The sequence below is a fragment of the Paramisgurnus dabryanus genome, chromosome 6, assembly GCF_030506205.2.
Source record: "Paramisgurnus dabryanus chromosome 6, PD_genome_1.1, whole genome shotgun sequence".
NCBI classification, from domain to species: Eukaryota; Metazoa; Chordata; class Actinopteri; order Cypriniformes; family Cobitidae; genus Paramisgurnus; species Paramisgurnus dabryanus.
Genome location: NC_133342.1, coordinates 39155511 through 39178795, shown reverse-complemented (window position 1 = coordinate 39178795; position 23285 = coordinate 39155511). Strand labels below are relative to the sequence as shown.

The window sequence follows — 23285 nt, the reverse complement described above, 5'->3', positions numbered from 1 at the left end:
ATCACAATCAATTTCAAGAGTATAACTTGATTTTTAAGAAAGTGTTTGAAGTGGTTTAAAATGACTTTAAGCACCCACAAGTCACAAGAATTTAAATTCCACATTTATAAGAATATTTTATATATTTCTTACCTCTTTATTCCCTGGATGTGCATGGCTTCTCAAAGACTGTGATGTAGTGTGACTGCTGCTTTCAGTTTTTTCTGAGCCTTACATTTTATGAAAAATAAAAGAAATGAAAGGACATATTATATTCAACATTTATGTTCAGGTATTTTTGTATGAAGGTTAGTCTCAATAACAATTCATTCAAAAGATTTGATGCTCATATGCGTTATTCACACGAAGAAAAAAATTCCTGCACACAAAAATTATCTAATTTTCACAAAAAAAGCAATTTGTAGCCATTTTTTAAATATACACACTGCTGGTCAAAAGTTTGGAACCACTTGATTTGACCACACCACAGTTTATTTATTCCTATTGATATTTTGTAGTGGCTAACTTGAAAACTTCTATTCTTTAAGCAGTAGCTTTAGCTATAGAACAGGGGTGTCGCTAGACCCTTTTACTAGGCACGTGCCCCAGTGTAAATCTTTAAACTTTACCAGTTATCTAGTGTAGTCATTTACAAAGATAATCGTGGCAAAACCGATCTATATGCAATGTAGTTATATCAGTTAGGCTACAATGCAATGTAGTTTTTTATGCAATGTAGTTACCCATTTCACCCTTTTAAAAGCGACGCAGTAGTTGCCTTGACGCATGCACACACAAATGTTGTCCGCCCGCGTCTGTGTGTTCAGCTGCGCACAGCTGCATACAAAGTCTAGATGACGTCATGCGATTGAGTTAGCTTATGAAAACATGACGAAACTAAAGTGCGTTTCTATGGAGCCCCCCAGAAGACATGATGATGGATAATATTTGTGACCAATCACGGAAAGTAGGGACACAAGTCAAATCTGGGGCATTTCTCAAAATGGCCTCTAAAAGTTTGTGCCATTTTCATATTTGTCTGCTGCTGAGGGTGACAATAGGGCTCATTTACATAAGCCATACTGTCTGTAAAGCTCCCCCCTGTGCTTTACAGCTTTACAGTAAGGGAGCTTTACAGGGTGTATGGCTTAGGTCAAAAAGGTCAGAAAAATGTGCCATCAAAGAAAAAAGTTTGCAAACAGGTAATATACTGTATAAATAAATGTCTCTTAGCGCCTTATAAAAAAGTAATTTGTTTTAATGTAAAAAGAAAGTTTCCTAAAAATTTAGAAAATAAAGAACTTTTAATAATAGTTTTTGTAAACAAAATAAAATTTGCTGTTGTTTTTATAACTGTGTGCATGAGACAATAGATATGTATAATAAAGGCTAGATGTCTCGCCCACACTGCTGGCAAATTGAGTGGAACGTCCGCATTTGGCGGCCATCTTACCACAGGTAACATTGTGTTTTAATGGTGCAGGTACATTTAAATGACCATAACGTGCTTGATTTTCTACCGATTTTCAAACGGTTTAGTTTGTTATAAACGTCAAAGATGTACCTATAACACTGCATACTTATACAAAAAAAATAAGAATTTTCATGAAACATGTTAAAGCATTCAGAATTATAGCCATGTTAATAACGTTTGTAGGAAACCAAACCATTTGAAAATCGATAGAAAATTGAGCAAGTTATGGTCACGCGGTTCACAACAGAACCGGAAGAGAGGAAAATGCTGAATAAAGTCGTAATTTTTGCTAGTTTTGGACCAAAATGTATTTTCGATGCTTTAACACATTCTAACTGACCTACTGATGTCACATGGACTACTTTGATGATGTTTTTATTACCTTTCTGGACATGGAAACCGTACATAGATTTTCAATGGAGGAAACAGAAAGCTGTCAGACTAAATCAAATGTTAAAACATCTTAAACTGTGAACGGAGGTCTTCCGAGTTTAGAACGACATAAGGGTAAGTCATTAATGACATTATTTTCATTTTTGGGTGAACTATCCCTATTAAGTAGCCACGCTGCTCCCTTGGGGGGCGGGGGCAAAAACAAAACAAAGAATGCCGGCTCATCCAGTATGTAAATACCAGTGGGGAACCTTCAGGGCCTTCTACGCCTTCAGAGAAGGCCTTAAAAAATTAATAAAAAGATTTTTTATAAATAAATAATAAATAATATAGTATTCAATAAAAATATGTTTTTACATTTTTTAATTTCTATTTTATTCAATTTAATACAATACATGTAATATATTTTCTCTCATCTATGTTCTAACGTTAAGCTTACTGTCAGGTTCATGTCATGAAAACATCTAATCCAATCAGAATCGTCTGTCTCTATTAAGGCCCGGTTATCTGGCTCATTCATTGGTTAGGACTTCATGAATCCCAGGGAAGGCCAAGCTATGTGTTTTGGTGTGGAGAGTGACGGGCAAATTGACCAATCACGTTTTGATTTCAAGTGGGCGGGTAAAAAACAAAACATTGTAAGCCTTCATGAAGTCCTAAGCATGCAACAAACTGGATGCGAGCAGCCATGGAACACCAAAGACGAAGATCATAGACCGTTAATATTAATACAGTCTAATGGCCCGAATCTCTGCGGTGAGAGTGGTTGAGGTAAATGGCGGAAAACGTGATTGACGTTGTGGTTAGCTTGATAGGGCTGAGGTAAAAACGAAATTACTTAAGCGCGTACTCGTGAAGAGCACATCTGGAAAAAGCGCGTGCAGAGGAGCCTGTGCATATGACGCGAACGCGAGAAAAATAATGGGTTTAATTATACTTTTACTTCCTGACAGTTTCACTTGTTACGTGAGGATAGTAATGACTGACCGACGTCGCCGAATTACATACAATATAATTTCCTAACTAAATCTGAGAGAATGCGAAAACATTCAAATATTTTTTTCCTCGCTATACCCGATGGGCAGGGCGGAGATACATTTTGGTAGCCCGACAAGAATTTGCAATAGCCCCGGGACCTCGGGGCTCGGTCTAGCAATTTTGCGAGCCCTGGATATCTTATAACAACAGTTATAAGCCACAAGGAGGTGCACTGAGAACGCAGGGTGCTATATTTCCCCTTATGAAAAAGACTAACAAGGTATCCTACAGCTAAATATATATTTCCAAAAAATTAAAAATAAATTAAAGAACATAATTTAAGCTTGTTAAATGCAAATTTACAGAGCCCCTGTCATTACAGAGCAGCAGAGTCTGTATTTGTGTTTATCAGTTAGATTAAAGTAATTTTAAACTTTAAAACTGCATTTAAAGGCAGACATGCCCATTCTGTAATTTAACTTTGCGTGCTCAGAATTTTTACACGTTCACTGTATGATTTAACGAATAGCCTAGTATTATGGATGGAGAGGCATTTGCACTTCATTGCATATTTTGAAGGCCCAGCTGAAGTACCCACGGTTCGCCACTGGTAAATACACACAGACAATGACGCCCCCGGCTGCATGCTAGAATCTCAGGAAAAACAAGCCGTTTCAACCGCAAAATGTACGCTTTTAAATATACAAAAACTACTATCTCAAACATGTAGAAGCTTCTTTTTGATCTCAACTAACAGATTCTGCAAAAAAACGAAAATCACAAATTTTGAAAAAAAAAACTTTCTCATTATTTCGAAAGCTGTGCTGCCGACTTGTGTCACTGGTTTCCGTGACGGGTCACATTTAGGATAAGAGGAATTTTTTTTATAATCTGATCTCTCATTTAATTATCTCTTTTTAATAAGTTCTCTCACAAAACTTTTTGCATTCTCTCACAAAAAGAGCCTGTTGTTTTTTTTGTAAACCGCATGTTCTCACCAGAAACCACAGCGAGGCAGTTTATTAGGCAATGGCATCTTGATGTCCACTGTTTGTATAAATAAAGCTACTGTTATTAAAGAATTACTGTATTTATACCATATTTCTTTGTATTTAAGTCCACGTTCAAAATAAAACACTGTAAACTTGGACAAAGAAATACAATAATATTTCATAACAGTAGTTATATTATATTTACAAATAGCAATTATGTAATCCAGTGCTGTAGTGCAGGGTGTCAGGATCCTGCCCGATTCTTGTTTAGTATTTATATCTGGTTCAGTATGGCATGGTTCTGACATTACCATGTTTTGTATGGGAAATGCGTGGTCTCAGTATTGGTTATATTGGACCACGTATTTCCCATGTCTCGTCACTTTTACCCAGCTCCCATGTTTGTCTTTATGGTTTAATCATTGTCACCTGTTTCCCTCATTAGTTTCGCCCTATTTAAAGTCCTTGTGTTTGTTGTTCTGTACTTGTTCGATTTGTATTTTGCCTGTGACTATCTAGCCCAGTGTTAAAAGTCAAGTTTATTGTATGTTTATTGTAAACAGGGGCGGACTGGCCATCTGGCACACCGGGCGGTTTTCCGGTGGGCCGACGTACTTTTTTGGCCGATACATCTCATACTATCTTTGTCTGAGCAGCCCAGTTAGCCTCTTTTTTTCTAGACAGACCGGTCCACTGAGATTTAAGCAGCAGCCCATTGGTTATTTTTTTTAAACGACATTAAGCTGGCCCAATGACTGACCAGCCCAGTCATCGTCCTTTTTTTTTCAAATACACCGGCCCACTCACATTTAAGCAGCAGCCCATTGGTTATTTTTTTTGAATGACATTAAGCTGGCCCAATCACCGCTTTGGTCACTGTGCAAGCGAGCGTGCATCATCAGTCAGTTCACGTGTCAAAATAGAGAGAGAGAGAGATGGAGAAAAAAATGCAAGGGAGGCGCAGAAAAACTGCGCGACAAACAGAAGCAGGCTCTTCAGGCAGACGCTGCAAAATGTGTTAAAATAACACAAATGTTTTCTGCGGCAGCGCGTCGCTGGTGATGATGGTGGCGGTGGTGGTGGTGGCACTGGCAGCACCAGCACGCAAAGTGTCAGCGAGAGGGAGAGAGACGAGGGAGAAGTGAGTGTAGTGCCTGCGGTAAGCAGAACTGCTTTCAAAACACAAGTGTAGATAGTGTGGGATTTTTATGTTGTTTTATTAATCTTGCTAATTGCTAAAAGTGTTAAAGTTACAAAGATGTCCAAATAAGGACTGTGGAAATTGATTTTGTTCCATTTTTATATTTCTTTAATTGATCATTTTATTCTATAAACATTGTGTGTTTCATATATGCACTGAGCTATTATGTAGAAATGAGGTGTTTATGTTTGAGAGTGGAGAGTTACCAGTTTTTGTGTGTGTGCTGCAAGGAGGAATTTAGGAATTTACGACTGGTATCGATCAAGATAAGAGAGAGGCCTGAGGGGGAAAGCAAACAGGCGACTATGTCATTAACTAATGCCTTAATGTTCACAGGATAAAATATGCAATGTATTTCTTACTTAATCAGTATTAATCATTGAATAATTGATGTAATAAATATAAGATGTTGTCTTTGATAAATTTGTATTAACCAATGAAATGAAGGTTGCATACAGAATAACTTAATGGGGGCAGGGCAGCTCAACCTTGAAGAAACAGAATCTCCTGTGTGTGTGTGTGTGTGTGTGTGTGTGTGTGTGTTTTCTTTTCTAACAGATGGTTTTTAATAATAATTAAAGTGTTTGCTTAGAGGTAGTATTGCAGTAAAAGATTTAATATGTGTTTATCTATCTAAAGAATTTAATGTGTGCCATATTCATATAACCAATTTTATAAATAATAAAATGATGTCATGATATTGAAATATGTTTTACATAATAATCACTTTCATCTTACAGCTTATGTTTTTTATAAATGAATGTTTTATTAATGATTTGTTTCTAAGAAAGCATTATAACATGCTATTCAAAGTGGAGGAGTACTGGAGAGGAACTGCAGGGCTCCCAGGGATGAGAGGAGAACAGTTTGTTTTTCTTTGTCTATGTGTGTCCATCTTTGCCTACAGGCTAAAATTGGGTGTGGTGATGGAGTCAGATGGACGAGGGGAACGGCCTTTGTGGGTGGAGATTTTCTGAAGAAACATCGACGTCACATATTTTATAAATAAGCATGTTACTTCCTGAGCTGGTTGTTCGCTACTTGAGAGGACCCAGCGCTGTTAAACTTTTTCAATCTGATCAATAAATATTTGAACTTAGATATTTGTATCTTGTGCCTTTCCTCTAAATTATGAACATGCAAATGGACGCCTTAAAGTCCAACAATTGGTGACCGCCGACGTTTTGTGGAGGGAAAGGAGAGAGTGAGAGGAAGGAGGGTTTCACATTGAAGAAACCAGAGTAAGGGAGGGCTCCATTTCAACACAAAGAGCGCTCTAATAAACAAGGTAAGCAGAAACCTGTTGTATCGAATTCTGCTATTTGGATATATCAAATTAATTGTGTTGATAAGGAGCTCCGAACTGAAATTGATTATTTAAACAATAAGAATTGATCAGAGTGAAAAACTTTTTGAAATTTTTGAATTTTTTTTTGTTGTTAAATATAAGGTTGAGGATTCCTTTAACGCATTAGGCGTTATAAAATACCGACTCGGTTGTAGCCGTAAGGAGTGAGAGGCTCTTGGATGAAAGGTCCATAAATACTGTTAATGGCGGTGTAAGTTAACAGAATTAAATATAAGGTTGAGGATTCCTTTAACGCATTAGGCGTTATAAAATACCGACTCGGTTGTAGCCGTAAGGAGTGAGAGGCTCTTGGATGAAAGGTCCATAAATACTGTTAATGGCGGTGTAAGTTAACAGAATTAAATATAGGGTTGAGGATTCCTTTAATACATTAGGTGTTATAAAATACCGACTCGGTTGTAGCCGTAGGGGGTGTACAGCAGCCCGTGAGGTGTAAGGCCTACGAATACTGGAAAAGAAAATTGACGTCTTACTGTTATTGTTGTGGTTTTGTCTGAGAAATTGTATTGTAATAGTATTTGTACCGTGTATTGAACGTTGATATATATTATGGCTGAATTTCAGAAAGAGTGTGATGAATATGTGTGTTCACCGGTGTATGTGCCATGGCAAAAAATAATTCAATTAATGATGGCCCAAACTGATCCTAAAGATGTTAAGAAAAGACAGAAAGAGGTTGCATTAGTTAGGGGAAGTTGACAGTGGTGCAGCTGCAAAGCCAAAGGAAGTTGAACAGGGAAACAGTCAGCCAGACTCAAGTATGACACCTACGGCTCCTCCTGCAGCTCCACCCCCAGTGAAATCGATCTACCCCTCCTTGCACACACCTAATCTTTATGAGAAAGCCAAAGCCAAAATGAAACAGCCTGTTTTTCAAATCAATAGTGGTGAATTAAATGTAGATGCAGATTTTATTTGTGTGAAAATGTAGTGTGTCTGTGATATAGTGAGTCTGTTAAAACCATAAATGGGATTAAGCAAAATCTAGCAGAAAGACTGAGGCGAAGCTTTGAAAGAAAAACAACAAATTAGAGAAAAGAGTAGAGACCAAGTTATTAAATGTGGAAATAAAGATGAACAATTAAAAAAAGGACAGAAAATTGTTAAAAGGTGAATGAAACAGATAGATTGTATAAAGGACAAAATATTTAACAAAATGAAGAGGAGTCTTCATCTGATGATGGAAAGTGGTCACAAGATAAATTTTATTTTTAAATTGAAAGGCAATATTTTGCATGGGTCAAGCTGAAACCTTGTGGGCTGATTATTCCCATCCTTTGACATTCAAGAAAGTGAATACAAGCTGGCAATGAAAAGACAGTGGCAAAAACTGTGTGTGACATCAAAGTGTTGGAGTTGCAAAGAGAGAAGTAACTCATAAACTGGACTGAGAACACATTCTATTTGAATGGGACTATACTTGAACTCAAGCGGTGAAGGGGGCACTGCATATGGTCAGAGACATTTACAAGGATGAAACACCAAAAAGACTGAGTGGAATCCAGAAAGACTCACAAAGACAATACTGTTCTTGGAGGCAAGAGAAACTGGACAATATTTCACTGGACACTGAACTTTTTCATCTTCATACGGGCCTTTGAGTGAAAAAGGGGAAAGAGTAAACAGCCGTTCAATGTTTATTAAAGACCTTGTTACTATAGGGACACAGACAATCTTTATGAGAAAATCAGCTAGACAAATTTAAAGGCTGATAAAGAACTTTGTTGTTAGGTGTGACTACCTGTTCTGAAATCAAATCAGACTCCTATTAATCTGACAGGAAGAAATGGATAATTGAATTTGATATATACAGAGGAAGTCAGAACTCCACTGATGGTACTGAGCTAAAAAGTAAATATATATGGCATAGAACAGCTATGGCAGAAAGGATATTAAAATAGATAAAAGAAATAAATTGAAAAAGAAAAAAGAACACCATAGAACACTATACAAGGTAAACAAGAAAAGCTGTGACAATAGAAAAATAACTGATAAATGTAACAAACTTTGTATTTAAGGAAATTGCCAGCCCAGACATCATATATGTGCATGAAGGTGTTCACATGGCAGATCTAATCACTGAGGGTGAGCCAAATGTTGGATACCATTGACTGATATACAAATTATTATTATTGTAATTAATTATAATTGTTATACCATTGACTGAAAAAGCAAATATATTGAGAGATGGTTTGTTCGCGGTACCACTGACAACTCCCCCACCGTTAATCACACTGTTTACAGATGGTTGTTGTTTCAGAGCAGCAGATGACACATTGAAGGCAGGCTTTGCTGTGGTTGAGCAAGTTGTGGGTGATTTTGTAACACGACTGAGTGGTAGATTGAAAGGTAAACGGTCAGCACAGAGAGCTGAAATGACAGCTGTTATCAAAGCCTTGCACTACACTGGTGAAGAGAGGGTGATTGTTTATAGTGAATCTGCATATGTGATTGGTGCAGTATATATGGAACTGCCATATGGCAGATAGGTGGGTTTGAAACCAGGAAAGGCCGGCCTATAGTAAATGCTAGCAAAGCCTGACACATACTACAGGCTGTGAAGGTACCTAATGAAGTGGCTGTTGTCAACTGCCTAATAAACCGCTTATATCCCCAACCATGGTTTCCCAAGACAAAGTTAGATCTGACATATTGACAAACACGTACTGGAATTGACATATAGTTTCGGGGCTGCTTATCACCCCAATGTTAGAGCAAAGATGAAATAATGAACCTGACTTTGACATTAAAACTTGACTTGACAAAATCTGTGCAAAGACAAAAATAACATGGCTTGAGGCATTATCAATTGCATTAATGTCTATTCGCTATTCTGTTAACAGGATTTCTGGTTTCATAACCTTTGAATTGCTTACAGGTCGTCAGTTTCCGGGTCCGAGGAATGCCCTGGTGAAGGACCCTATCATGCCACTAACTAATGATGTTTATTTCTACAGACTAACTGCTATGTTTAAACATTTTTCTTGCCAGGCTACCAAAAAAAAAAAAAAAAAACGACATTGTGAGAACGACCCAGATGTTAAAAATGAAGATTGGGTTTCTAACAGACACAGGTGTGGACCTGAGGACTCAGGTCCAAGAGAGGGAGAGTGTTGAAAGTGAAAGTGAATCAGCTGGAATACAGAGAGGACAAACAGGAAGTGGTAACACATCAGTGGTAACACTCACACAACACCAACAACAAAGTCAATAAACACACTGTAAAATTGTGCATAAAAAAGGTGAAATTTTTTTTCAGCCCAGTAACAGAACCCCTAGCACACTGTGTGAGTGCAGATTGTGCCTATGGAACAGGTATAGCCGTACAGTTCAAAGCGAAGTACGGTACACAAAAGGTTGTAAGACAGAACAAACACACAGGTGAATGTGCAGTTACCCACGAGGATGACGGCAGATTGATTTTTCATTTAATAATAAAACAAAATTGTACTGATTTATCAACATATGAGAATTTTACCTACAGCCTCAGATGTATGAGAGAGTGGTGTGAGAAAGAAAACATAACAAGTGTATCCACTCCCCGGCTGGGGTGTGGCCTGGATAAATTGGATTTCCACAAAGTGCTGGAAATCCTGACAGAAGTGTTTAGAGACCTGAATATCATAATTACCATATATTCATTATAACCTGGGTAACTACATTCCGTATTGACCTTTGAATTTTGATCTTTGAATTTCTTAAGTTTCTTATACAATTCTACAGTATTAATTTCATATTTCATTTTTCTTTTCCTTTTTGAATTTACGATTGTTATTTGAGTATTAGCCAATAGGCATAAGTGTATTTTTTCCACAGAGATGAAGCTATATGCAAATTGGAAGGTTCTGTGGGCCGTAGGAGTTATAACTGCAATTATAGTCACCATAATATTTGGCATAAACAATGGAGATCCCTGTGTAACAGACTGATAGTGTCTGCAATAGAGAAAAAAGAAAATCCACCCAAATACAGCATGCCGCTATTAGGCCTACAGAACCTGGATGAGGAGGAGGAAGAAAATGTGTGACCTCTTTCAGAGGTCAAGAGAGGGAATTGTGGGATTTTTATGTTGTTTTATTAATCTTGCTAATTGCTAAAAGTGTTAAAGTTACAAAGATGTCCAAATAAGGACTGTGGAAATTGATTTTGTTCCATTTTTATATTTCTTTAATTGATCATTTTATTCTATAAACATTGTGTGTTTCATATATGCACTGAGCTATTATGTAGAAATGAGGTGTTTATGTTTGAGAGTGGAGAGTTACCAGTTTTTGTGTGTGTGCTGCAAGGAGGAATTTAGGAATTTACGACTGGTATCGATCAAGATAAGAGAGAGGCCTGAGGGGGAAAGCAAACAGGCGACTATGTCATTAACTAATGCCTTAATGTTCACAGGATAAAATATGCAATGTATTTCTTACTTAATCAGTATTAATCATTGAATAATTGATGTAATAAATATAAGATGTTGTCTTTGATAAATTTGTATTAACCAATGAAATGAAGGTTGCATACAGAATAACTTAATGGGGGCAGGGCAGCTCAACCTTGAAGAAACAGAATCTCCTGTGTGTGTGTGTGTGTGTGTGTGTGTGTGTGTGTGTGTGTGTGTGTGTGTGTGTGTGTTTTCTTTTCTAACAGATGGTTTTTAATAATAATTAAAGTGTTTGCTTAGAGGTAGTATTGCAGTAAAAGATTTAATATGTGTTTATCTATCTAAAGAATTTAATGTGTGCCATATTCATATAACCAATTTTACAAATAATAAAATGATGTCATGATATTGAAATATGTTTTACATAATAATCACTTTCATCTTACAGCTTATGTTTTTTATAAATGAATGTTTTATTAATGATTTGTTTCTAAGAAAGCATTATAACATGCTATTCAAAGTGGAGGAGTACTGGAGAGGAACTGCAGGGCTCCCAGGGATGAGAGGAGAACAGTTTGTTTTTCTTTGTCTATGTGTGTCCATCTTTGCCTACAGGCTAAAATTGGGTGTGGTGATGGAGTCAGATGGACGAGGGGAACGGCCTTTGTGGGTGGAGATTTTCTGAAGAAACATCGACGTCACATATTTTATAAATAAGCATGTTACTTCCTGAGCTGGTTGTTCGCTACTTGAGAGGACCCAGCGCTGTTAAACTTTTTCAATCTGATCAATAAATATTTGAACTTAGATATTCGTATCTTGTGCCTTCCCTCTAAATTACACGCAATGGACGCCTTAAAGTCCAACAATAGATACCCCTTAATAAAAACACAAAATTATGGTGATAAAGCTGCAATAAAATAATTGCACTCTTTGCTCTGTGACTACGAGAGTGTATCTGATTTGTAGATTTTTCGTTGATTGTCTGTTTCAAAACGTATCATTTCTCTTCAAGCAAAATCAAACAATCCAGGAGATCTGCTTACAGAAAAAGATATGTTTATTGTATATAACAACACACTTGACAGATAATGTTACAAATCTCTATTACTGTTATCACACAAGTTTATTTCAGTGAATGTAGTGAATACTTTCCTGTAAGTACTGCAAGTTTTCAATATTACTGTAAGCAGCACTTGTATTTTGTAAAAAGTCAGCAATCCAATGGCAAATTTTGCCAATTACATGACGCTTGTGTTAGGATTCATAAGTATGGATTATACAGTTTTATTGCATTAATAAATAGCAAGTTCTAGAAGTGTTTGTTGTGTCAACTCTCACTCTTTTCTACCTGCTATTAATTGGGTTTAGTGCTTTTATGGAATTGGAGTTGCTATTGCTATACATATTTAAAGGCGTGCAAAGATGGGTGGTACAGTATTTGTAATCATACACTGCAAAAAATTATTTTCAATTCTTAGTATTTTTGTCTTGTTTTCAGTAAACATATCTAAAAATTCTTAAAATAAGATGCTTTTTCTTGATGAGCAAAATGACCCAAGAAAATAAGCCATTTTTCATCAAGAAAAAGCATCTTAATTAAAGAATTTTTAGATATTTTTTTGTCCCAGTCCAGCCCTGATTGTGAAGTTCATTGTCTTGTTTATAGTCTAGTTTTTAGTTTTTATTTAATAAAGTGTTAGTTGTTCATCTGAATCGTCTGCCCTTGGGTTCATTTGCCAAACCCCTGACAGAACGAACAAGCCAATATAGAACCCAGCAGACAAAGGATGGACTCTGCTTTTCATGAAGAGCCCACAAGGCTCACATCTTGTTTGGCCTCTGTCAGAAGAGGGATGACATCACAGACTTTGCTTTGAAGTTTTTGAGCTCGGTGAGCGGCTCCGGTTTTGGGGATGCAGAGCTGAAGGCAGGCCCGGGGTGGGTAATCGGGAGACTCGGGAGAATTCCCGGTGGGCCGCTTCACTTTTGGGCCGGTCGAGTTTTTTTTTTTTTTTTACATTTGGCACGTCAGTGAGTCTATCTTCTCTTAAATGACACTTCACACGTTTCGCATTGACACTGCAGCGCGCAGCCTCTGCATGGGTTGTACCATGTGAGGGAGTTTTCCCCTCCCCTCCTATAGAGTTGGTTCGGTCCATAGCACGTCTTCTCCAAAACTTTTCTCCGGTAGGCTGGGCCGGCCCTACCGTAACAATACGCGTCTGAGAGGAGGAGGGCGTAAAAAACAGGTTGAAGAAAAAATCCATTGGAGGAGGATGCTGCTGCCAAATGTGCCAAACTTACAGATTTATTTTAAAGAGGAAAAACAAAAGTGACAACAACAGGTAACTTAAAGAGAAATAAGCCTAGTAATGATTAGCATTAGCAACGTAATTATTCGGCTAATACTGTTGTCAAACTATTTACAAGCAACATGTTTTTTTTTTTTAAATATTAGCTTTTGTGTATACATGACGATTCATAGACTTTGCAAATATTATGCAAGCAGCTTCTGAGCAGTAGATAAGCCAGTTCCCCGCTGAAAATGAGGAGGCCATGAGAAAACAATATGAATTAAAGTTATTTAACCCTCAGGTTGTGTTCAGAACCCTATAACACCTTTTGTGTTCCCAGTCAAAAATGACCAGCCTAAAAAAGCTTATAAATCACTTGTTATGCTATATATTTACCCAATATTGGATTCAATATTTTTGTCAAATTGTTTTCTTTTTTAATTAGAACTGGGTTTTATGTTTCTATTTGCATCTGATTAATCATAGGCCTCATAGCATTAGCTATGCTAATAATTTATCAACCGTTTCTTGTGGAATAGATCCAAAAAGGGCTGGGTTATTTTTGACCCATAATGGGTAAATATTGGACAGAACACGCTGCTGGGTTAAAATTGACCCAATGCTGGGTTGTTTTAACCCAACTGTTGGGTTATTATAATCAATGGTTGCATAACAACAACCTAACATTGGGTTATTTTTAACCCAGCATGTGTGTTCTGTCCAATATTTACCCATTATGGGTCAAAAATAACCCAGCCCTTTTTTAGTGTAGAGGAATATTTTTGTTAACTTCTCATCTTAATATTATTTAACTTTTACCTTATTTGTTGAACCATGATATTAATAAAAACTATAGTAAGAGCTGAACTGTTGCTTTATTTATCCAATTTGAAAAAAGTGCTACTTTGGAATAACACTATGGACAGTGCCGGCGCCAGCCGAGCGCTGATGAGGGGGCGTCTAAAATACCAGAGGGGGCGATCACATGAATGCCTATAATTCCCCCAGCTAGAAAATACATAGGTTTGGTACATTAAGTTTTAAAGTGTTATAAACAAACATCTCTGTAATACAACCACAAAAACTACAGCTATAGTGAGCAACGTACAGAGCTCTGAACAATACAACAACAACAAAAAAACGCATACCTAACGTCACATATTAGCACAACACTACTCATTTGAAGTTCAGACCCAGAGGTAGAAATAAATTTTACGTAATGCTGGGGGGCAGTGTTGGCAAATAGAGTTGATGGTTTTCAGCCCAAAAACGGTCCAAACGCAACATTTTATCAACATTTTGGTTCAATTTGATCATATAAAGTAGTTATTTTAACTGCCACAAGTAATGCACCAAGCTAGCGATTAAGCAGCTAGAGAACCACAATAGCAAAATGACAATAACTCGTTTACATATACAGCTATGCTGTAGAATAGGCTAATTCAAATTCGTTAATTATAAATTTAACAATGTCTGTTTTTTATCCATTTACTCCTGATAAACAGGTGTGTGAGAGAGAGAGATCGTACAGGCTTACCTTTAACGTTAAATGCAGAACAATAATAGGCTGTTGGTTGTACGTTGACTTGCAAGGATGCTGAAGAACATGAACATCTGAACTTTTCAAAACTATGTACAGTCTGGCTGAAGTTCATGGTGCCCGAATTGACTTAATGACAGCCGAATATTTGGATCTTTGCACCTGAAATGCTCCGATAATTCATCCACGCCACGGCATTAATTGATGTGTGACAATCCGGAGTCCGGTTTGTAGAACTTCCAATGCTATTTTCCATATATCCATTGCTACAGGGCAGGCCCAGGTCACTCTCACACTCCTGTCTGTACATTTTTATATAATTTCCCACTTCGACATCTTGATTTCCCTCTGAGACTCAGAACGCGGGCTCATTGTCGGCGTGCCTCAAGCCGTCAACACAAACTTGTTCAACTTCAGGCGTGGCTGCAAGAACCAACAACCACATGACGTCAAAGTACCGCGAGAACAATTCGAGAAATCATACTAAGGCTATGTTTACATTAATGCGTTTATCCTTTAAAACGCGTTACTTTTGCTACGTTTACGCCTTTCATCTACACTACATCACCGTTTTCGACCCTCATAAACGGATTCGTTCGCAAACGCTGAAGACCCTGTTTTAGTTTGAGAACTCAGACGTTGCTCTGAGTGTAAATGAACATAGACGGAGTCTTATGTAAACGAACAGCTGATGTTAACGTGACAGCGCATCATTTTCAAAGTAAAAAATATTTTATTCATGTAAATGTTGGTTTGTTACGGAGGTTTTGCCAAAAATAGTAAACATCTACCAACCAGCTATTATAAACGCTATATCGGATAGTTTTAACATGTATCCTTATAGATAATGTCTGTTTTATATGAATGTTTGAGTATTGTTGGGTTTAATGTGTTTATGTTTTGTTTAAATGTAGTTAGCTTATGAAAGATAGACTGTAATTTTAAATGCCATATAGGCGTTGCAAAGGCCAATATGAAGGGAGAATTGTAATGGGTCAGACATTATTTTCCAGTTTAATGTAAGTTTTGTTTGCTACTTTAAAATGAATTTCGTTTCAGATAATTTGTCTCTTAATTTTAATCGATGTTTTGTTGATAAGTTTTGTGAATATAAATTAATAAAAACAATAAACTCAACGTCATTAATATAATGCTCGTTTAGGCGCTTGGCTTTTAGCTATTTGTGTGTTGCTAGCGGAGGACGTGCACGGACCTCGCACACTTTTAAAAATTAATTCAATAAGCATTTCTGGTAAAGGCTAAAGCAATACTTCACTTCATACTATGTTTGATTGAAGTTTGAATTTGCTGATTTATTTTTGCTTCAAGTTCGCTACTGTTCAGTACTGTTCACTTGAATGCTTTCTTTTTAAATCATAAAGACCTTTCTGTTTAGTTATAAAATAAAAATTAACCTATTAATCATATTAATATGTTGTAGGGGGGAGCTAGAACAGTATAAGTGTTTATGTTTTGTTTAAATTTAGTTAGCTTACGAAAGATAGACTGTAATTTTAAATGCCATATAGGCGTTGTAAAGGCTAATATGAAGGGAGAATTGTAATGGGTCAGAAATTATTTTCCAGTTTAATGTAAGTTTTGTTTGCTACTTTAAAATGAATTTCGTTTCAGATAATTTGTCTCTTAATTTGAATCGATGTTTTGTTGATAAGTTTTGTGAATATAAATTAATAAAAACAATAAACTCATCGTCATTAATATATAATGCTCTTTTAGGCGTTGCGCTTTTAGCTATTTGTGTATTGCTAGCGGAGGACGTGCACGGACCTCGCACACTTTTAAAAATTAATGCAATAAGCATTTCTGGTAGGCTAAATTAATACTTCACCTCTTACTATGTTTGATAGAAGTTTGCATTTGCTAAAATTTATTTTTTGCTTCAAGTTCGCTACTGTTTAGTACTTTTCACTTGAATGCTTTCTTTTTAAATCATAAAGACATTTCTGTTTAGTTATAAAATAAAAATTAACCTATTAATCATATTAATATGTTGTAGGGGGTAGATAGAACAGTATAAGACTTTCCCAAACACATTTTTATAGGTTAAAAAATAGTGTCTGTTGTAGTGGCCGGCAAAGGATCTAGCTATGAATTTTTGTCAATATCGCACACCCCTAGGCTGCGTAAACGTGCAGGTAAGCTATTATTAGAGTAATAAGTTATTTTACACTTTTATGCGCATGCCCAGTTACATGATTGGTCATGTTTCATGCGTTTATGGTGGTGTATAGTGTGGATGAAGATTCTTTTTAAAATGCCAGTATAAACGAGGATCGTTTTCATTTTAAAATGCCGTTTTAAAACGCAAATGCTCTAATGTAAACATGGCCTAAGTGTCGTTTCGTCTCGCTCTCGCGGCATTTTGACGTCTTCGCCTGATGAATTCGAACAAGCCTATAGGCTATACATGAGTGGGCGTGTGTCACGGTAGAATACATGCACACTTGTTTTTTTGTTTTGTTAAATAATTAGACTTTAAAATTCCCTTTAGGAAGACAATACACAAGGCAAACGTGATTTTTAAATAGCACATTTTATCATTAAAATCCCATTCAACATTAATGGTGATCTGAGGGGGCGGGATAGTGCCAGTGAGGGGGCGACGCCCCCTCACGCCCCCTCGTGGCGCCGGCCCTGACTATGGAAAAGTGGGCCGGTCTTGGGCCTGAAACTCCCGGGCTGAAAAGTGGCCCCACTCCGGCCCTGGCTGAAGGTGATATTGACAAGCCCCTCTCAGTGTCAGAGCAGAAGGTTCTGTTCTTCCCCAACACAAATATTTGAAGAAACGTGAGCTCTGGGGTCTTACCCCAGCTGATTGGTCCGCCCGGCTCACTTCTATCCCAGAGGGTAACGTTGTGGGATTTGCAATGCGAGAGGACACAACGCTCACCATCCCGGCTCATGAAAGCTCTGCCCAGCATGTTGACCTCAGAGGTAAACGCGAAAAGAGGATCTCATGGCAGTTGGCCTCTGAGGGGTCCTCCACAGTGCCTGTCACCCCCAACGCAGTGCCCACCTCACCTGCCAAAGCCTTTGCGTCACGTCCAAGGAAGAAAAAGAGGAAAAAGCGATCATCCGCTCATCAGCCGGCTGCAGCCTCCCTCTGGTTTGGCTTCACTGCTGCCTGCTGCTACCTCCCTGGTCTCTGCCATGCAGTCAACCCAGTCTGTGCAGTCAACTCAGCCTACACAGTCTCAGAACCCCTGTAAAATCGGCTAACTCCATCTTGTCTCCTGCCCTGTTCATGGCGGCAGCTGCAGCCTCCCATCTCGACTCTTCAGCCTGCTGCAACCTCCCCTTTCTCGGCTCTTCAGCCCGATACAGCCTCCCGGTCTCGGATTTTCATCCCGCTGCAGCCTCCCCTGTCTCGGCTCTTCAGCCTGCTGCAGCCTCCCTTTTCGTCTCTTCAGCCAGCTGCAGCCTCTCCTATCTCTGCTCCGCTGTCTGCTGCAGCCTCCCCTGTCTTGGTTCCTGTTTCTCAACCATCATCTCCTGCACCCTCATCACCCTGTCCCTCTACCTGGTCCTCCGCTTCCATGTCCTCCCGGAACTCTCTCCTCTACCCAGTGAGTCCTGTCTCACCCTGTCGGCTCCCTTGTCGGGCCCTGTCATGCCTTGGAACCCCACATTGCCTCCTTTTGTGCGCCCGGTCATTCCTGCCTCAGCCCTGCCACAGTTTGCCTTCTCTGGACCTGCCTCTTCCAAAACCCCCACTAAACCCACCCAGCCTCCTCACCCTCAATCAGGTCCTGCACTCTAAACCTCAAAGACTCCTTCCGCACCCAATCCCACCCTTCCTGGACCACCTCCTATTAACTTTTTTGTTCTCCGACCCCCCTCCCTTGTTTGTTATTTTTATTATCACACACCAACCCATTTATTGTTATTTCCTGTTTGCCATTGTTCTTATTTGTAATGTTTTTCGTGGTTCTTGTCTAGTGTTCAATTTTTCTTGTCTTGAAGGCCGCCAGGTGACATGCCTTGAGGGGGGTACTGTCAGGGTCCTGCCAGATACTTGAATAGTATTTATATCTGGTTCAGTATTGCAGGGTTCTGACATTACCATGTTTCATGTGGGAAATGCATGGTATTACTATTGGTTATGATGGACCATGTTCTTTCACTTTGTCTCCCATGCTTGTCTTTATGATTTAATCATTGTCACCTGTTCCCCTCATTTGTTCCTCCCTATTTAAAGTCCTTGTGTTTGTTGTTCTGTGCTTAATTTTGTATTTTGCCTGCGAGTATCTAGTCCAGTGTTATAAGTGATGTTTATTGTATGTTTATTGTAAAGTTCATTGTCTTGTTTATAGTCTAGTTTTTAGTCTAGTCCTGTTAGTGTCTTATTTGCATTGTATATGTTGTTTGCCCCCTCATGGGCTTTTTTTTCTTTTGTTTAATAAAGTGTTGTTCATCTGAAGCATCTGCACTTGGGTTCATCTGTCAAAACCCTGACACAGGGTATATGGAGTATACCCACTTTATTAGGTGGCATGGGGTATACCTAAATTTGATATGTTAAATATTAATTTCATAATGATCTTTATGCTGAGAAATCAAGCAGCAGAAGTTAAGTGACAATACTAGACCATTTGGTAGTGAACTAAATATGCAAGACTAGTGTCACATGTAACTGTTTATAACATGGGGTGTTCAACTTTAGTTGGGCTGCTTTCAAAAATATGGGGGTGTAAATTTAAGAGTATACCCACTTCTCTAGGCACCATGACACTACAGATGCCATTGCCTAATGAACTGCCTCGGGTGATGCTGTGACGTGCTGTGGTTTCTGGCGAGAACACATGGTTTGCAAAAAATCATTAGGCTTTCTTTGCAAGCAACCACAATATATTTGCGAGAGAGCGCAAAAGCTATTTAAAAAAATCTTCTCATCCTAAATATTATCCACCACCATGTCCTCTGGGGGCTCAGTAAGTTTCTAAATTAAAATGATAATCTCATTTTATCACTATTGGCTCCTGTGGATGGATATCATAATGTTTTGTGCTAAGCAGGGAAAGGGAAGCAGAAAATTGAGGTGATGAGGTTAAGGGAGGAAATACAAACTACATCCTCAGCCAATCAGGTCTCAAACATTAGAAAAAATCCCAGGTAAACCTCTATGGAATTGCATTGTTGATGAGAAAATCAACACATGTATGTGTTATACTGTTCCGTATTTTCAGATATGAAATTAATATTTAGTTCACTAGCTGTAGGACACAGTTGGCAATAACAATGACTGAAATAAACTGTGGGATAATGGAAAGAATGGAAAGAATCTGTAATGTCGAAGTGAGAGTGGAATTTCTGGAGGCAAAAGGCAGGGGTCTGCAATCCATCCCTCCCGCTTGGAAGGCCAAAATTGAGGTGCTTCAAGATAAGCTCACGAACATGGATGATAGAAGCAGATGGAATAACCTGAGATTTGTAAGAAATACCTAAGGGCAATGAATGGAGAGATAGAGGGGCTTTTTTGAAGAAAATCTTCTTCAGGCAAATCAACACAATTCAACACTCCTTCTTGGAAGGCCAAAATTGAGGTACTTCAAGATAACCTCATGAACATGGAAGATAGAGGCAGACGGAATAACTTGACATTTGTAGGAATACCCAATGGCAGTTAGGGGACATATGGAGGCTTTTCTCGAAAAGATTCTACCTCAGGTGCTAGGCATTCCAACTTCATCACACTGTCGGGACACTGAATGCGCACACAAAGCACTTGCCCCTTGACCTCAACAAAACGATAGACGGTGAGCTGTTATTGTGAGATTCATGCGCTCTGAGATGAAGGACCTCATCCTGTGGGCATCTAGAGGTTTCGGTTTAAAAGGGACATATCATAGAAATCTGACTTTTTCCATGGGCCTCCTTGTGTACGGTGCAATTCCTTCGCGGCCCCCAAAGAAAATTTATGACAAAAAACTGTTCTAAAATTTAACATTTTAATTAAACAAAACATATTAAGTTATACAAAGTAGTGCTGTTGGTTAGTAGCCTTATTTTTTTTGTTTTGTTTAATTACACAGAATTCATGATAAATTAATGTATTTTATAAAATGTCATAAAACTGGGCCACCTCGGCACCATCTCGTGTCCCCGGCCCCAAGTTTGAGAACCACTGGATTAGATAACTTCCCCACCATGGCACCGTCTTACACCATCATTTAGATTTTTACTGGTAATTAACTAATTTTGTTAGACAGAGCAGACACTAAAAACTGAACGTGTCTTCTGCCTTAATTTAGTGCCAGTTGAACACGTGTCACATCACAGAGCAGCAGGAGTTAGATTTAATTGATTACTGTTAGAGTTTGTGAGGTGAGCTGACTGACGATGATGGAAGAAGCAGCGTGCTTACTCATTTTGTTATAATAATATACATATATAATGTTTAATATATGCAAGATAGTTTTGTTGTTGTTGTGTTTTCATTAAGAATAATAATAAACCCATCATTCAAGTAGCACTTTATGGAGAAAGAGCCAGTTGTTCAGCTTGGGACTGGCGGGCTCCATCAAAAGTGCCTGCACACACTGGATCCAGCACTTAATTAAACAACTGTTGCCCTTACATTGCATGTGGATTCATAAGCGATTTAATGCATTTAAACAATTCCCTCTAATTCAAAAGTGAAAGTAAAATGTGCACGGCTGCATGCACATTTAAAAGCCCCTGCCATTTGTCACACGCTGATTAACTGGTGGGGAAATTATGTCACTGCAACATTCCTAGACAGAAGGGATCTTATTATAATATTAAATTATAATCTGCACTATCCAACCACGGCACTGCCATTTAGTGCAGAGATCTGGGCCCGGTTCCTTAGCGCGCTAAGAAGACTCAAAAATATATCTTACCAAAGTTGTTTATGTTCCTAAGTGTGTTCCCCGAAGTGTCTCTTAGGAAGCTTCTTAACACTAAGTTCGACGTAACAATGGCGCTGTCCCAAGTGAAGGTGCTGAATCCCTCACTAATCATCCAACCTCCTTATTCCGTTGTGCCACTTGTGCTGCTTCTTGACATGGGTTTAACGACTTTTAAAAATTCTTTAATACACTTTTATACTAATGGTAAGGAACTTTACAATCATAATTGATTGGCAAGCAGCTGCAGTTACTTCTGTTTAATGCGGTATCTTGCCATTGGTTAATGTTTTCAATAAAAAGCCATCTACAATGAACAGAGAGAGAGAGAGTTAGATATAGAATATGGTCTGAGAAGATCCAGTAGCTCCATAATGAGTTGTCTTGGGAGGCGATTTTTTTAATTTAGCCACGTCAGGCAAATTGTCAAAAGGTTTTAAGTGTTGCCGAATAAAAAAATTGCCATGGACTAAACGGTTACGGGGTTTCCGGTGTTGTGTGGAAGTCTGTTCCCCTATGTTTCCCTGTAGTGTTTTTTATAGTGTTTTTATCATATTATACGTTTATTCTTTATATACATTGAAAGTTTTAATGGCTACTGAGATGTATGTGTGCATTTATGTAATGTATCTTTATTTTTCTTTATGGTAAGTCAATTACTTTTAGTGTATGAATCATATTATATGTAAAATATATATTTATTATGTATACAAGCATAACTTTTTAAAACAAACAGTAGAATGTAATATGTTAAAAGCAGCCGACATACCCTAATATAAAACTGTCAAATGTATAAAATATTTAATAAATTGTATTATGGAATACATGATAATATTGCTTTTTAGTATAACCAATTCAAATCTTTAATCTTTCTAAATAAATTATAAATGTGATGAAAACGCTATAAACATAGAGGGAACAGACTTCGATGGGGAAAAAACTTCGACACAACACCGGTGCCGTCTTTGATTCATTAGTTCCGATACCAAATTAAGTCAACTGCATAAATAGTCCTGTATCCATTGCAAACATATTTTATTATAAGTTTTAAAATGTCCATAACATAAAATCATTGAAAACATACCATAGTTTGAATTGTACTGTGCTGCGCTGATTTTAAAAAGACTGCTGCACAGTGGCGGCAATAGCGTTTTGCGCTCAAACAACGCTAAGAGAGAGCTTACGAATGGTCCAGACCAACCTTACGAAAGTGTGACTTACAGAAGATATACTTATCGTACTAACGTTTTGGGAATCGTGCCATAGAGTTAAGAGAGAGGTTAAGGAATAGGTTAAGAACTACTTAGCGATAAGAAAGTTTTGGGGAACCGGGCCCTGCTCATTTGCATTTAAAAGGACACATCCAAAACTGGCCCATTTTTGTTTGCATCTACAAAGTGGCAATTTTAACATGCTATAATAATATTTTGAGCTAGAACTTTACATGCATACTCTGGGGACACCTAAGATTTATTTTATATCTTTTTAAAGTCTTGTGAAATGTCCCACTTGCTCTTGTGCTCACCAAAAAAAGCGTGAACTCAAAAACTATCGTCATTTGTTTTTACCTCAGGCACAACACTGTTTTAGCGTTTCTTTTTTCTCTTTCTTCATTTAGTAACTTAATTATGAGAGAAGGAAAATATATTTGAGTGATTTCGGCTTGCATTTGCAGATAGTTTTTCCCCGGAATTAATTACAGACAGGCGTCCACAGGCAGCTCTGTGTTGCTTGAGAGCTGCCTTCAGCCTGTGCATTGCCCCTCCCCCACTAGCAAAGCGGAGCGCTCCAAGCCTG

The 23285-nt window shown here is 38.0% G+C and overlaps 1 protein-coding gene across 1 annotated transcript in view; it reads right to left on the bottom strand.

Annotated features, from left to right (window-relative positions):
- LOC135767127 (interferon-induced very large GTPase 1-like) overlaps positions 1-23285 on the bottom strand; it is a 43381-nt gene that overhangs the window by 5334 nt on the left and 14762 nt on the right. The window contains exon 2 of the mRNA XM_065276758.2: positions 133-209. The gene's annotated coding sequence lies outside the window, so the exon portion shown is untranslated. The remainder of the gene's footprint in view (positions 1-132; positions 210-23285) is intronic.